General features: G+C 42.6%; 1 pseudogene; it reads right to left on the bottom strand.

The window, feature by feature from the left end:
- The window catches only part of LOC124227207 (tubulin alpha-3 chain-like), a 106,763-nt pseudogene that overhangs the window by 25,786 nt on the left and 64,988 nt on the right, over positions 1–15,989 (bottom strand).

The following is a 15,989-nucleotide window of genomic DNA, read 5'->3' as shown; positions in this document are numbered from 1 at the left end:
CTGTGGTCATCTAGCTACTTCCTGCTGAATCGGGGTGACATGAGGCAGTTTTCATGGTAGAAAGCTTGAACACACTTTTGCCAATTTTTTCTGTGGTAGTTATAGTCTCAGTTGGAATACAGGAGAGAATGTGTCTAAACGTGATATATATCCCAGCCACCAATAGGAGTATAGATAAACCAAAAGTGTCAGTGTGGACCACATTCCTCCCAGTATTCAGGAAAAGAAACTTGAAAAGCAGTCACCAACACTTGCTTTATACCATTCAGTACTGAAGTGTGATGATCAGACGTTTGTTAGAACCAGGTATTTAATAAGAAGCATTTCTAGAGAGACAAAAGGAAAATAAGGTTAATGGTTGGAGCAAATTATAAATCAATTTATGAGCTCAGCACAACTGGTTAAAAGATTTTTAGAAATCAGAGTCGAAGCATCTTTTGTAGCTTGCAGTGTCTCTGATGGTGTCATCTAGCATTCAGGTATATTTTGATCGGCTTATACAGCAGCAGACATGAATCTCTCTTAAGTTTATATCAAGTTATCCAGCTCCAGTTTGCAAGGCTTCAGGAAAAAGGGTTGGTTCAGTTTTCAATGATTCCAAGTGAAAATGATGGGGAAAACAGGGAACGTTAGTTTGGAGGTTTGCTATTTCAGATATTTTAGGAGACTCAAAGAATTCAGGATCCAGCCCAGTTCACAGGTAGAAAACAGAAACCTCAAAGACAATTGACAGAACCAGAATCTAATATCCACAAATGAGTATTACCCTTTCTACTGAAACATATTTTTTTCCCTAAAACCCCCCTTATATTTACTAAAGATAGCCAAATTAAGACTAAATGGTTTGCAAAATAAGTCTAGTTTCAATATATTTGGTCCATTTAGTTACATAAGTACAGCAAGAATAGCAATGGATCATATAGGCTCTTTTAAATCTACTTTCCTGGAACTTTTTACAAGAAATCTCAAATTGAACTTTAAAGGACTCTCAAGGCCAGGAAAGCCAAGCCAATGACTTGTCGTCAGATTTCACCTATAATGCCTACAGATTTGGGTGGATTCCTCTCTTTGTGAGGTCCCCCCAAATATTCTGGGGTTCTTTGCATATGCCAGAGGAGGTGACATTCTTCACTCAACCGTGCCAGGTTACTGAGAACCTGTAAGGAAGGTACCAAGCCAATATTTTCAAGCGGCTTTATTCCATAAAGTCAACCTTTATTCTTCAACAGTTATCTGGTCATATCTGAGTCTGTATGTTTTTCTCAAATATGACATTCCAGTCAAAGTCTTGGTAATATAGTGTTTCCAATTGTGTCTTGTAATAGGAAGAACAGATTCTTATTGAACTTAGGTAATCAATTATATAGGCATGAGAATAAGAACACTTACTTATCAGGAGTTTTTAAATTCTGGAGGGATTAGATAAGGGAGAAAAAGGTAAATGTTTCAATTTTGTTTGCAAATTTGTACAAGTTATAGTTTTCTAAGAGAAAAAGATCTCCTTAAATCTGGGGAAAAAACCCAAAACAAAACATTTAGAAAATCAGCAATATTTTGAACAAAAAGTCATAAAAGCTTACAGTTATCCTCATCAATTTATTTAGTCTCATGTAACTAATTCTTGACCTTCTGTTAGCAGTTTTATGAGGCCAACAGTTTTTCTATTAGTGTTCTGTAATTTTTTACCCAGTTCAGTTTTATGATCTGAAAGTTTATCAGAAAGCTGTATTCTAGAGTGAGTGCCAGAGTCCTGTCCACGATTTTTTCTGAAGATGAAACATATTCGCAAAAACATCAGAGTAAAACAGCAACTGTCTGCAAATAATAAAATATTCCAAAATGGCAATTGACAAAGACATTTGACCATTTCTGTGATATACAACATTTTGAGATAATAACCAGAATTATGATTGATAACCAAGACAGATCAGAATTTTAGGAATGTTATATAATTTTTAAGCATTTATATCCATAACACTTATCCATCTAAGGAAGTTAATCACTACTTATTTGACACTCTTCACATGTAATCTAACATACCAAATAAGCCTAATTATTTTAGTGTTTTCCTCCTTGATAGGAAGAGAGTAAATTTCTCTGGGAAGTCTCAGGGGCCCTCTGAAAATCCCCAGAGAAACTCTCCCTCCTTTCCAGGTCAAAAGAAAGCTTTTATTCAGGACTTGAATAGGTTTAGGTGAGGAGCTTGTCAAAAATTACTTGCAAGTAAAGAAATTTTTTTATAACCTCTTTATTAAGAACAGACCAAAAGTTAAAGAAAATTATCTTTTTAAGACAGAGAAAGCCAAATTCTAATTCTGCGCCAGCTTATCCTTGATATTGAAAATCATTTATTTAATTGAATTTATTTAAATCTCAGCCAACTTGACCATGCACAAAACCTCTCAGGGTTTTATTTCCACAAAGGTCTGTCACTTACTTTTTACATTCAGAATTTGTCCCATGTTTTCTTTTTAGTACTTTAGGACAAACTTATCTTTTTTGAACAAGCAAAAATATTTTCTTAATGAAAACATACATTTTGTTTTCCGTGTATACATAAATATGTACTTTTTTCATAGAAAATTCCACAGCATACATAAAACATGTTTATCAATAAACAAAAGCATCTTTTAGTTTTTCTGTAATAAGAAAACAAAAGTAGACAAACATATTTAGTAATTAATGTCTAATATCTTATCTTATTTGAAAATGATCTAAATGTTTAATGAATTTTTATCCTTTAAATTAATCTAGCAAAACTTCTCAGTATCAAGTTACCAAAGACATTTTGGAAGTGATTAAATACATGTTATAAATATAATTATTTTTAAAAGTTTACCCAACACTTTCATTGTTCCACATTTATTTAGTTTATTTACTCCCAATAATTATTTAGATTGCCTACAAAACTTCGTGAGACATTTGGCAAAATTCTCCGTCATTTGAAGTTATTATTCTTAACTAGTTTTGTAATAGAGATGACATCAGCTTATTTGACCAATAAATGTAGAATAAAGACTGTATGCTTGCACCATATTCAATGCTGATAACTCTGAAAACATGTTTATTTTAATCAAACCAACAAACTTAAATGAGCTTTCAGTTACCAAAGATTAAGTTTTATAATGTTAATTTAAAAGTCATTTGGGTTAATTTCTTTTACATTTAGAAACAATTTAGGTAAGTGCTTACTTTAAGCCAATTAAACAGAGCTCTTAGTTATTGGCCATACTATCAGGAGGGAAAATACCCCATACATATAACACACATATAGACACACATACACAATTTTCACAGCTATTAGTTTAAAGATTACTGCCACAAATCATGTACAGTAATACAAAGCTCCCTAGTTATTAATTCAAATTTTGTTTTAAGTCTTTTTATTAATATTTATGAAGAAGACACTCAAGACGCTGGATTTTTGGTGAGGGCATGCTCCTTCTCCCATTCTTTCCAGGAAGGCCTATAGTCTGAGTGCATTTTCCAGTGAGACCTGTAGTGGAGCTGTTTTTTCTTGGGTGAGAAAGATATCTGAGCATTCAGTTTACAAAGTAAATCTCACCCCAGGAGGGGAATGGGACAATCTGTGATATATAAAAAGCTGTGTTTCAGCTTTTGTTTTCCCAAGTTGCATTCTAGCAGTTGCAGCATGGGTCTCTGTTGAGTTTCGCAGGTGAGTCCAACAATGGCAACCAAGGAATTACTTAATGATGTCAATTTGCAGTTTAACACTGAATAAGCACGACCACTATCCACTAGAAAGTCAACCAATTGTGTCCCCACTGTCATTTGTACCAGGGTTTGTGGGGGTCTATTGTAATGGGAACCACCAGTATGGCAAGGAACCCTGGGCCACGTTGTTGTCTTCCTCTTCTGAGTCTTGGACTCAAGAGGACATGAGCTTCCTCAGGGAACCCTGATTTTTCTCTCTGGAGCCTTTTTCTAACATAGGGCATTCGTTTTTCCAGTGCCCGTCTTCTTTGCAATAGGGACACTGATTTTTCTCTAATTTTTGGCATCCCTTCCCCTTTATCCCATCTCAGGGAGCTGTATAAACCACTGTGACTGCCTTGGCATTATGCTGCTCTCGATTGTTATAAACTTTGAAAGCAACTTCCGCCAATTGACCAGAATTCATACCTATGACCTCTTCAAACTTATTGAGCTTCCTTCTAATGTCTGGGGCACTTGCCATCAGTGCTTGTGTCACACTCAAATTAGGATTAAAAGGATCCAACACACTTAGGGCAGCCATGTCCTCATCAAGTTTTCCTTTTGGTGTCTGAGCATCTTTGACTAACGGAGGCTTGGCTTTTCTTTGGACCATCAGCTTGGTCCCTGGCTGGTCACTTTCCTGATTATGTAACTGCATAAAAGCCTGCATGTATGGAATCTCATCCCATTTTCCAGATCTCTCATAAAACAACTCCAACTGCAAGATAGTGTAATAATTCAAAGCTGCTTCCAATGGCCATCTTTCCTCACTTTCCAAGACAGTCATTGGCCAAGTGGTGTTACAATAAAATACCATTTGCTTTTTTGTCATCGTCTTATAACTATAGGTTACCAATCAGCCAAAATCTTTCCCAAGGGTCTCTTAGGTGGAATAGATGTGGTGCCTCCCATGAGTTACCGGCAAAACTCAACAGAGACCCATGCTGCAACCGCCAGGACGCAACTTGGAAAACAAAGCTGAAACATAGCTTTTTATATATCCCAGATTGTGCCATTCCCCTCCTTGGGAAAAAAATTTGCTTTATAAATTGAATGCTCAGATAACTTTCTCACCCAAGAAAAAAACAGGTCCACCTACGGGTTCCACCGGAAAATGCACCCAGACTACTTTTAAAAGGACAGACAAAGATACAAACAACAAGCAAAGACCAAACAAACACACTTTCCCAAAAACTTAGTTCAGAAGTTCATGTGCTGCTTGATGAGGATGTGCATGAGGCCCGTTTCCTTCACGGATTCCCAGCTCCATTTTAAAGCCCTTAGACATAAGTGACTGTCTCACATTCCACATCCCCAATCAGGTAACACACAAGGGGCCAGCTTGGGGGAAACACTGGTCTCCCCACTTCTTACTCTGCTCCTCCATTTACCAGGCTCCATCTCTCTCTGACACCCAGCCCTTCCTGCTCCTGGAGTTCTTTCTTGGAAACACTTTGGTGATTTATCTTTTCTTTTGGTAATAACTTTATTCACATACCATAATACTCACCAATTGAAAACCTACACTTTACTGGGTTGTAGTATATCCATAACATTGCGCAGCCATTGCCTCTAATTTGAGAACATTTTCATTGCCCCAAAGAGGAACTCTATATCCATTAGCAGTCACTTCACGGTCCCCTCTCCCCCATCCCTTGGGAACTACTGATCTACTCTCTGTCTCTATGGATTTGCCTATTCTGGACATTTCATATCAATGACATCATACAACATATACTCTTTTGTAACTGTCTTTCACTTAGCATAATGCTGTCAAGATTCATCCATGTTGTATCACCACTTTTCTCATTCTTATAGACAAATTATATTCCATTGTATGGAGATTTCACATTTTATTTCTCTACCATGAGTTGATGGACATTGGGATTGCTTCCACTTTGGGGTACTATAAGTAAAGCTGCTATGAATATTCACATACGAGTTTTTGTGTGGACACATGTTTTCATGTCTTGAGTCCATACCTAGGGGCAGAAAGGCTGGATCATATGGTCACTTCATGTTTGGCATTTTAAGGAACTGCCCAATGGTTTGCTAAAATATCTGCACCATCTTACATTCCCACCAGCAGTGCATGAGGTTTCCAGTCACTCCACATCATCCTCAACACCTGTTCTTCTCTGACTTTTTTTTCACTGAGGAAGAGCTCCTCCTGGGACAGGCCCTTCTCTCTTAAATTCTTTTAGGCAATTTGGGGGAAGGTCAAATGTTCTTCCAGAGCTTCCTGAGCAGTGATTGTCTTAAGCTCAAAATAATACACATACCAGAGTGGCACATCTTGTGGTGGCCTGCCCACAACCCCGTCAGTTCCTGTAATCACGAAAAGGGGTCTTCTACTCTCCATGAGACAAGCTGACAGTCAGGAGGCAAGGTGGTAAGAGAGAAAAGGTCTTTTTATTATAGCTTGCCAGCAAGGGGGAAGATGGGGGACGCATGTCCTAAAGAACTATCTTAAATCTACAAAATTTTTGAAGCATTTATATAGGGCAAATGGGCTGAAAAAGGGGGGTCTCAAGGTGTTGACCGTCAGGAGTTGTGGTCCTTGAGACTACAGAGTATCCTTTTCTCTCTTCACCTGGTGACAGATATCTGCAGAGTTTTTTTCCTGAAGGTCATCACATCCCTGGAGAAGCTGAGAGGACAAAGTTATTGCCTTATCAGAATAGGGAGGTCTGTGTATAAGCCAAGGCTACAAAAATAGCACAGCAAGTGAATGTGCACTTCTCCAAGCTGCATGCAAACTAGAGGATTGCTAACAAGGGAAAAGGGGTGTCTTGTTACAGTCCCAACGTAGTTCCCCTCTTTGAGATGGCTTGCCTTATGCTAACCTATGTTAACCATTGGTTGAATTTATCCTAGCTATTTAGGCGGCACTAACATTTCCTTCTCTGAAACTTCCCTGGAAGTGTCACATTTTAAAAGCTGAGCTGGTGACTGTGGAGAGAGAAAATGAGTTAGTAGCTGACTGGTAAGAAATCAACAAACGGAGAAAATAACATGGATTTGAATGAGGATGAACAAGTAGATAGGAAGGGATGGAAGCCCATCTCCTCATACACCATTAAACCTGTTCCCAATCCTGGGAATGAGTCAATCCGACGAAATGGGTGAGCTTCATTCATCTGATGGGAAATGTGAATCTTCTCTTTATAGATGGAACTTAGATACCACTTGCCCTGTTTTCACATAAAAGCAACACTTTTCACCAGTGACTGCACAAGCTCCTCCTTGCTGGGCAGTCAGTGTGTCCAGAGCAGGTCCCTTTTGGAGAAGCACAGAGACTAGGCAGTCAATCTGACTGGAGTGTCACCAAGGACTGTGTGGTGGTGTTGAACTCTTGTTGCATCACCATGGAGAGACTGAAGACTGCCTTTTCCAACTCATAATTTCCAAAGCCAGGGAAGAAGACTCTCGATGCTGAAAAGAACTTGGAGTTGTGATAGACAAATGGATTCTCTACAATCTCTCAACTGGCACGTTCATGTGTCACAATCTTATGAACAAAGGAACCTAAATTTGCAATGTGGCTGGCATTTAGGGTGGAGTATCTGGAGACAGAAGGGGCCAGGTATCCAAGTCCACATCATCCTGGCCAATTAGCTGGGAGCCCTTTATATACTTTGTTGCCACATAAAATAAAAAGACCAGTGTGGTTTACAGACAAGGTTAGAGCTGAACCTGTAGTTTCTATGTTCTGGAGTGTTCCATGACCTTTCCCTCTGGTGCTGTTAGTGCCTAAACATCTCCATTTTCCATATGCTCCTGTCAACCTGGGAGAGCAGAACAGATGCAGAATAGCTGGTACAGGAGGCCTGCAGCCTGATTTTGGCAGCTATAAAGCCTGATCCTGTCACCTGACCAGGTGAGTCCAGAGTTTGGATCCACCCATATATAATTCATGGTATTGGGCAGCTTAACCATGTGGGCAGCTGCAATACCCCAAGTTGTACAAGGGTGGCTCGTAAGACATCCAGAACATGTGGTGATTTGGCAAAGGTTTGTACCAAAGGGAATAGTGTTAGAGTCACTTACTATTTCCTTGAGAGGTTTGAAGATGCCACATATGGGATCAAATCACAGAGTTTGATTGCAATACTGTCCTGGTATGTCACCCAGGAAAGGTCCAGTGTCATGTTTACTTTCAATGCAAAGATAACAACTTTCACCTATTGCCTTTATCTGGGCAAGGGACAGTCCTGGAGCTTCTATAGAGGTTTTCTGGGGCCCAAGTGACTCATCAGGAGAAGAGGCAGAGTGATATCTTCCTTGTCGTGGACACCATACCCTGTCGTTCATCCATCTTCCATTCTTAGTCCACCAGGTGTTCACATCAGCAGGAACAGAAGCCAGTTCAGGTTCTTCTGTGCTCTCTGGCTGTTGTCATAGCCAACAGTCAGATTGATTACTTAGTGTGGCCAGGGTTTGGTAAACTGGCATAAAGGGGAGATTGGTTTGTGCTTGACCTGTTGAGAAAGAGAGAGTAACAGCAAGACAGAGGTTGGAAAAGAGCCCGAAGTAAAAGCTTAGGGAGGGGAAGTGGGACAGATGGAGACCAGCACTCTCCAGTCACCTTTCTAATAAATGATTAAAAGGAATATACACATTCCATAATAGTAAAAATGTTGTTGTTATTGTTATTGTTGTTGTTGTTGTGTATGTGTGTGTGCATAGGGAGTTTTAAAAGCAAGGGGAAAAAAATGGGTGAAAAAGATATTTCTTGATCCATGATCTTGGGAAAAGCTGTCTACTCCATGAGACCGGTTGCTTCTGGGGCCTGGGAATCAGCCTTGGGAATCCTTAGCTTAAGGTCACCTGTGGGGACTGTCTCCGAGTGGTCTAAAGAGTGATGTTATATGTCTATGTTGTTGTGGCTTCTGTGGATCCAGGAAGATTTTTCCTATATTTTGATGGCAGTGTAGGTGGTCAGTAGGACTTCATAAGGTCCTTCCGAGTGAGGTGACAGAGCATATTTTCTTCTAGAGTCCTGGATGGGCACCCGATCTCCAGGTCCAGAGGGAGGGCAAGTTTTGTCAGCAGGTGGGGGCCATGCCTCTTTTACCTGTTGACCACATGCTTCAAGTGGACTAATTAATTTCTGTCTATAGCTACTCACAGCACCAAACTGTTCACTTAAGTTCCCATAATATTCACTTAATCCAGGTATGGAGTGTTTCGATGTGCCAGTAGGTGTTGGGTGTCCAAGAACTATTTCAAGGAGTCAATCCCTGTCTCCTATTTGAAGTATGTCGGATCTTTATTAGGGTGACGGGAAGAGGTTCCAGCCACTGCAGTCCCATTTCTTGACAGACCTTTCCTAAAGTCCTTTTGATGTCTAGAATTTTACATTCTCCTTGCCCTGATGACTGAGGATTATATGGGGAATGAAATTTCAACAAGTACCCCAGAGTTTCTTCACATAAGTGGTTACCTCTGCTGTGCAGTGAGCTCCTCACTCTGCTTCAATCCATAAAGGAAGCCAGAACAAGGAACAGCTGCAGTTGTTAATTTCTGTCCCACTGTTGTGGCCTCTGCACGTCTAGTCGGATAGCACTCAGTGCATCCACTAACCATACAGATGATCACCAGTGAGAACAGCCTAAAGCTGGGGCAAGGCTGCAAAGTCCATTTGGAGTCCTGCACAGGGCAGTGCGGGCCCAGGAGGGCTTCCTGGGGCACCTTGATCTTGACCAGAAACTCAGTGAGATTGACAGGTAGTGCATTTAGAGTTACTTGGGTCAGAAATTTTGTGGCTGCCAGGGCAAAACCAGTTGTCTTTTAGTTCCTTAACTCTCCCTCACCTGCACATAGCCCCATTTCACGGGAGATAATGCAAGGCAAAAAGTCAAAGGAAATGGAGCTACAGGAAGTCCCTTTGGTGCAGTGTCTAATCTATCTGACCATTGTTTGGCACCCCCTGGTGTCCAATTGTCTTTTTCAGATTGTGGGGCATTTGCCTGGTAGTTAATAATATCAGTCATGCATAAAGGCAAGTTTAAAAATTGGTAATTATTGGCAATCACCTATGATAAGAGCTCCTTCCTGGGACAGGCCTTTCTCTCTTAAATTCCTTCAGGCAATTTGGGGGAAGGCCAAAAATTCTTCCAGAGTCTTCTGAGCCTTGATCGTCTTCAGCTCAAAACAACGTGCATATCAGAGTGGCACATCCTGGGCTGGCCTGCCCTGAACCCCATCAAAGATTTCTAGCAACCCTGCATCAAGCAAGACTATTGGCAACATTTTTCCAAAAGCATTTGCTCACTTCCTGTCTTTGTGTCACATTATAGTAATTCTCACAATGTTTCAAACATTTTCACTATTATTAACTTGTTATGGTGATCTGTGATCACTGATCTTTGATGTTAGTATTGTAATTGTATTGGGTTCCCATGGACTGTGCCCAGGTAAGACAGCAAACTTAATGGATAACTGTTGTGTTTGCTCTGACTGCTCCACAGACCAGCTGTTCCCCCATCTGTCTCCCTCTGCTCAGGCCTCCCTATTCCCTGGGACACAACAATATTGAAATTAGGCTAATTAATAGCCCTATAACTACTTCTAAGTGTTCAAGTGAAAGGAAGAGTCTCACATCTCTCATTTTAAATCAAAAGCTAGAAATGTTTAAGCTTAGGGAGGAAGGCGTGTCAAAAGCCCAGATCAGCCAAAAGCTTGACCTCTTGCACCAAACAATTAGCCAAGCTGTGAATACAAATAAATGAATAAAAGCTCTTGAAGGAACTTAAAAGTGCTGCTCCAGTGAACACACAAATAAGAAATCAAAACAGCCTTAAGGCTGATATGGAGAAAGTTTGAGTGGTCTGGACAGAAGATCACACCAACCACAACATTCCTTTAAGCCAAAACCCACTCCAGAGCAAGGCCCTAACTCTACAATCCTATGAAATCTGAGAGAGTGGAGGACGCTGCAGAAGAAAAGGTTGAAGCCAGCAGATCTTGATTTATGAAGTTAAAGGAAAGAAGCGTCTCCATAAAGTAAAAGTGCAAAGTGAAGCAGCAAGTGCTGATGGAGAAGCTGCAGCAAGTTCTCCAGAAGATCCAGCTGAGATCATTAATGAAGGGGGCTACTCTAAACAACAGATTTTCAAAGTAGATGAAACATCCTTATGTTGGAAGAAGATGCCATCTAGGACTTTCCTAGCTAGAGAGGAGAAGTCAATGCCTGGTTTCAAAGCTTCAAAGGACAGGCTGACTCTCTTGTTAGTGGCTAATGCAGCTGGAGACTTGAAGGTGAAGCCAATGCTCATTTGCCATCCTGAAAATGCTAGGGCCCCTAAGTATTGTGCTGAATGTACTCTTCCTGTGCTCCATAAATGGAGCAAGAAAGTCTGGACTACAGCACATCTGTTTACAACACTGTTCACTAAATATTTTACCCACTGTTGAGACCTATTGCTCAGAAAAAAAAAATTCTTTTCAAAGTATTACTGCTCACTGACAATGCATCTCATTGCCCAAGAGCTCTGATGGAGATGTACAATGAGGTTAATGTTGTTTTCATGCCTGTTAACACATCCTTTCTGCAAGATCTGAACAGTGATTTCAATCACGGATCAAGGAGTAATTTTGACTTCCAGGTCTTATTATTTAAGAAATACATTTCCTAAGGCTACAGCCCCCATAGACAGTGATTCCTCTGGTGGATCTGGGCAAAATAAACTGAAAATCTTCTGGAAAGGATTCACCATTCTATGCGCCATTAAGAACATTCATGATTCACGGGAAGAGGTCAAAATATCAACCTTAACAGGAGTTTGGAAGAAGTTGATTCCAAGCCTCATGGATGACTTTGAGGGGCTCAAGACTTCAGTGGAGGAAGTAACTGCAGCTGTGGTGGGAAGAGCAAGAGAACTAGAATCAGAAGTGCAGCCTAAGATATGACTGAATTGCTCCAATCTCATGACAAAACTTTAATGGATGAGGAGTTGCTTCTTATGGATGAGCAAAGAAAGTGTTTTCTTGGGATGGAAGCTATTCCTGCTGAAGAAGCTATGAAGATTCTTGAGAACAAAAGATTTAGAATATTACATAGTCTTAGTTGATAAAGCAGTGACAGGGTTTGAGAGGACTGACTCCAATTTTGAAAGAAGTTCTAGCATGGGTAAAATGCTATCAAATAGCATTGCATGCTACAGAGAAATCATTCTTGAAAGGAAGAGTCAATCGATGTGGCAAACTTCATTGTCAGCTTATTTTAAGAACTTGCCACAGTCACCCCAACCTTCACCAACCACCATCCTGATCAGTCAGCACTATCAACATCGAGGCAAGACCCTCCACCAGCAAAAATATCATGACTCGCTGAAGGCTCAGATGATGGTTAGCATTTTTTAGCAATAAGACATTTTTAAATTAATGCACGCACATTATCTTTTAGACATAATGCTATTGCACACTTAATAGACTCTAGTATAGTGTAAACATACCTTTTATATGCAAGGGGAAACCAAAGAATTCATGTGACTCACATTATTGTGACTTTCATTTTACTGTAGTGGCCTGGAACTGAACCCACAATATCTCCAAGTTATGCCTGTATGGTTTCAGTTCTTAGGTTTAGGTCTCTGATCCATTCTGAGGTCATTTTTGCATGTGGTGTGAGGTAGGAGTCTGACTTCATTCATTTGCATGTGGAGATCCAGTTGCCGCAGCACAGTGTGTTCAAAAGACTGTTTCCCTCATTGAATTGTTTTTGCATCTTGTCAAAAATCAATTGGCCATCAAGAGAATCAGAAGACAAGGCATAGACCAGGAGAAAATATTTGCAAAAGACATGTCTGATCAAATCTAGAAGTTTCTTACAAAACTAAGCATACTTTTACCAATTGATTCAGCAACCACACTCCTTGGTATTTACCCCAATGAGGTGAAAACTTATGTCCACACAACAACCTGCACATGGATGTTACAGCAGCTTCATTCATAATCGCCAAAACTTGGCAGCAACCAGGATGTCCTTCAGGAGGTGAACGGATAAATAACTGTGGTTCATCCAGACAAGAAATATTACTCAGTGCTAAAAAGAAAGGAGCTATCAAGCCATGAGAAGACATAAGACAACCTTAAATGCATATTACTAAGTGAACAAGGCCAACCTGAAAAAGCTACAAACTGTATGATTCGGTTCCCACTACATACACATCTGGAAAGCCAAAACTGTGGAGACAGTGAGAAGATCAGTGGTTGCCAGGGGCTAGTGGGGAGGGAGGGATGAGTAAGTGAAGCACAGAGGATTTTTAGGGCTTACTGTAGTAGTGTGTACACGTCATTATACATTTGTCAAACCCATGGAATGTCCAACACCAAGAGAGAGCCCTAATGTAAGCAGAATTTTTTCTTAATTTCATTTCTGGATAGTTCATTGCTAGAGTGTAGAAAGACAGTTGATTTTTGTATATTGATCTTGTATCCTGCACCTTTACTGAACCTGTTTATCAGTTCTAATACTTTTTGTGTGGGTTCCTTAGGATTTTATCTCCATAAGATCATGTCATCTGAGGCTAGAGATAGTTTTATTTCTTCCTTTCCAATCTGGATTCCTTTTGTTTCATGTTCTCACCTAATTGTCATGACCAGAGCCTCCAGTAAAATGTTGGATACAAGTGGTGAGAGGACCTCCCGATGTTGTTCCTGAGCAAAGGGAAAGCTTTCAGTCTCTCACCACAGAGCACAGCAGCCGAGGGATTTTCGTGGATGGTCTTCGTCAGTTTGAGGGCGGTCCCTTCTATTCCAGGTTTGTTGACTGTTTTTCCTGTGTCTGTTGACACCATCATGTGGTTTTCTCCTTTATTCTATTAGTTTGGCACATTATATTGATTCATTTTCAGATGGTAAATCAATCTTGCATTCCTGGGATAAATACCACATGGTCTTTTTTATATGTTTCTGGATTCCCTTTGCTGGTATTCACTTGAGCAATTCTGCATCTATATTCACAAAAGATATTGGTTTGTAAGTTTCTTTTCTCGTAATGTCTTTGTTGGCTTTGGTGTCAGGGTGCTCCTGGCTGTGTAGGATGAGGTGGGAAGTGTTCTTTCTTCTTCTCCTTGTATTTTTGGTGTATTCTCTTCACTGCATCTCCATGTGTTGCTCAGTGTAACTGCCTTGCTCGCTGGGGTCCAGCACTTGGCCCAGCCATGTCCCTGGATAGTTTACTGCATCAACCGTGCTTGGCCAGGAGTATCCATTGGATGTTGGTGCCTGTGAAGGGGGTGTGGTGAGAGCCCCTCTCTGGGTAGATGAAAAGTCAGTGCTCTGAAACCCTGCACACCAGCTCTCAGGTGGCCGTTGGTCATGCCTTGGGGGAACTCCTGTTACACAACTGCCCAGGCCTCTTGCTTGGAAATGCATTTTTCCGGGTTTCTGTGAAGGTGTTTCAGAACAAGGAACATCTGCTCAGTTATGTTGAGGCCACACAGGAGCAAGGTGCGGGAGGGGTCACCCCTGCAGGAAGTGGGAGCCCATCTGAGAAGCTCCTCAAAACAACGTCAGCCACATACCAGAAGGGAGCAAGGGGCTGGCTTAGGCAGAGTGCTCCAAGTGGCGCCATGTAGTCTGTGAGTCCACCACCCTATCACCAGCCCACTGAGCCAGACAGCCTGCAGAAGCTCCTAATGTCCTATTCCACAAACCACATAGAAACCTGGAAACATGGAGAGAGTTCTGGGGGAAGAGGATACCTGGTTTGGTTTTGCTTTGCTTGGATGGATTGTCCTCATTTTGCTGTAAACAAGTTCACACCCTGTGACACCAACCTTTCCACTTTCAAAGGAGTGGGAAGAGCAGAAGGACAAAGACCAATCAGCCCCAGGAATAGATAAGCCTGAGGGGTTTGTGATGGTCACGTGATCAGACACATGATGTGTCCCTGTGATGCAGGGACTGGCATGGAGAAGACGCTCAGTCCACGACACCTCTCACAGATATCCACAAGTGGGAGCTGCTGTTAGGGTCTCCCAGGGTCCTCCAGGCTTGACAGGTGTTCCTGGGCTGGGAGGGGCTGCCACTGGTGTCTGAGGGGGCCTAGGGGTACCCCAAGCTGGAGGGCTGGAGGTGGTCCCCAGGGGTCTGCTTGCCTCCTTTCAGGACACTGTCAGTAGCTAGAAGCTCAGAACAGCCAGCGCGAGTTCTGCCAATTCACAGAACACTCCCCACAGCTGGGCGCTCCCTCCTCAGTGGGTGAGGGTGGCTTACTGCCATCTCATTGTGCCGGGAGGCCAGGGACTGCCCAGGGCCTCTCAGCCACATTCAGACCCTCATCTTACCAGTGTCTTGCCTGACTCCCGCAGCCCCCACACCTCTCAGGGTCAAGCGGCCTGGGTGGTACCCCGCTGGTGGAGTCCGTGTGTTGGGATGAGGGATCATGTAGGGTGTCAGCAGAAATGTTAAGTGTGTGGGCTCCAGATCCCTCCCAGACCTGGATTTTAGCCTCCACTGGCCTCCCAAGGCCACCCTGGTGACCTGGGCTAGTCAGTTACCTGGTAGCCTGAGCTTCCTCATCTGTGAACCAGGCACAGTCATAGGGCTTCTCTAGAACCTGGTGGGCTCTGGCCTTGACCATGTGAGGTGTGGGTTGGGTGAGCTGACTATGTGTAGGACCATGAGGAAGGGTCCAGTGCTGCATCTGGTGCCCAGGAGTGGGGTGGGCCCTGCGTGCTGAGGGGCAGCGATGGGGACAGCAGGGGAGTCAGAGCAAGTCCTGTGCCGTTGGACTCAGCCAGAGAGGTCATGAAGCCTAGGGTACCTAGGGACAGCGGTGTGGCAAAAGTGACTCTGGCACTCATGAGGCAGCAGTGTGTTGAGGTGGAGGGTGGGGACACAGGGCCTCGGTATTGGTTGCAGGGTCCAGGGTGACCCCACTCCCAGTGGGGTGAAATGATAGACCGAACTGGCGAGGCAGGGGATGGGGCATGAACATCGCTGTCTGAGGTCAGGTGGCCACCTGGGCAAAGCCCAGCGCCACAGTCACTCTAATCCTGGGTCCTGGAGGCCTGGCCCCATTCTTGGGAAGCCTCGGGTTTCCAATGTGCTCTGGGAACCCAGACCACGGGAGGGGTTCCTAGCCGGGCTCCCTGGGGCTGCCCCCTCCCCACTCTCAGGGCCCCTCCAAAACACCCAGTCCCTTGCCCGGGAGGCAGGCTGAAGGGATCCCCACATTTCCCTGTGGCCTCCTGCCTAGCCTGCTGCGCGGCCCTGAGCCTGCCTCATCCAGCCCTGCAGCTGCCAGTGGTTCCAGGCTT

Source organism: Equus quagga, chromosome 15 (assembly GCF_021613505.1).
Source record: "Equus quagga isolate Etosha38 chromosome 15, UCLA_HA_Equagga_1.0, whole genome shotgun sequence".
In the NCBI taxonomy this organism is placed as follows: Eukaryota; Metazoa; Chordata; class Mammalia; order Perissodactyla; family Equidae; genus Equus; species Equus quagga.
The sequence above is the reverse complement of the archived record's forward strand: the minus strand, read 5'-3'. Positions and strand labels throughout refer to the sequence as shown.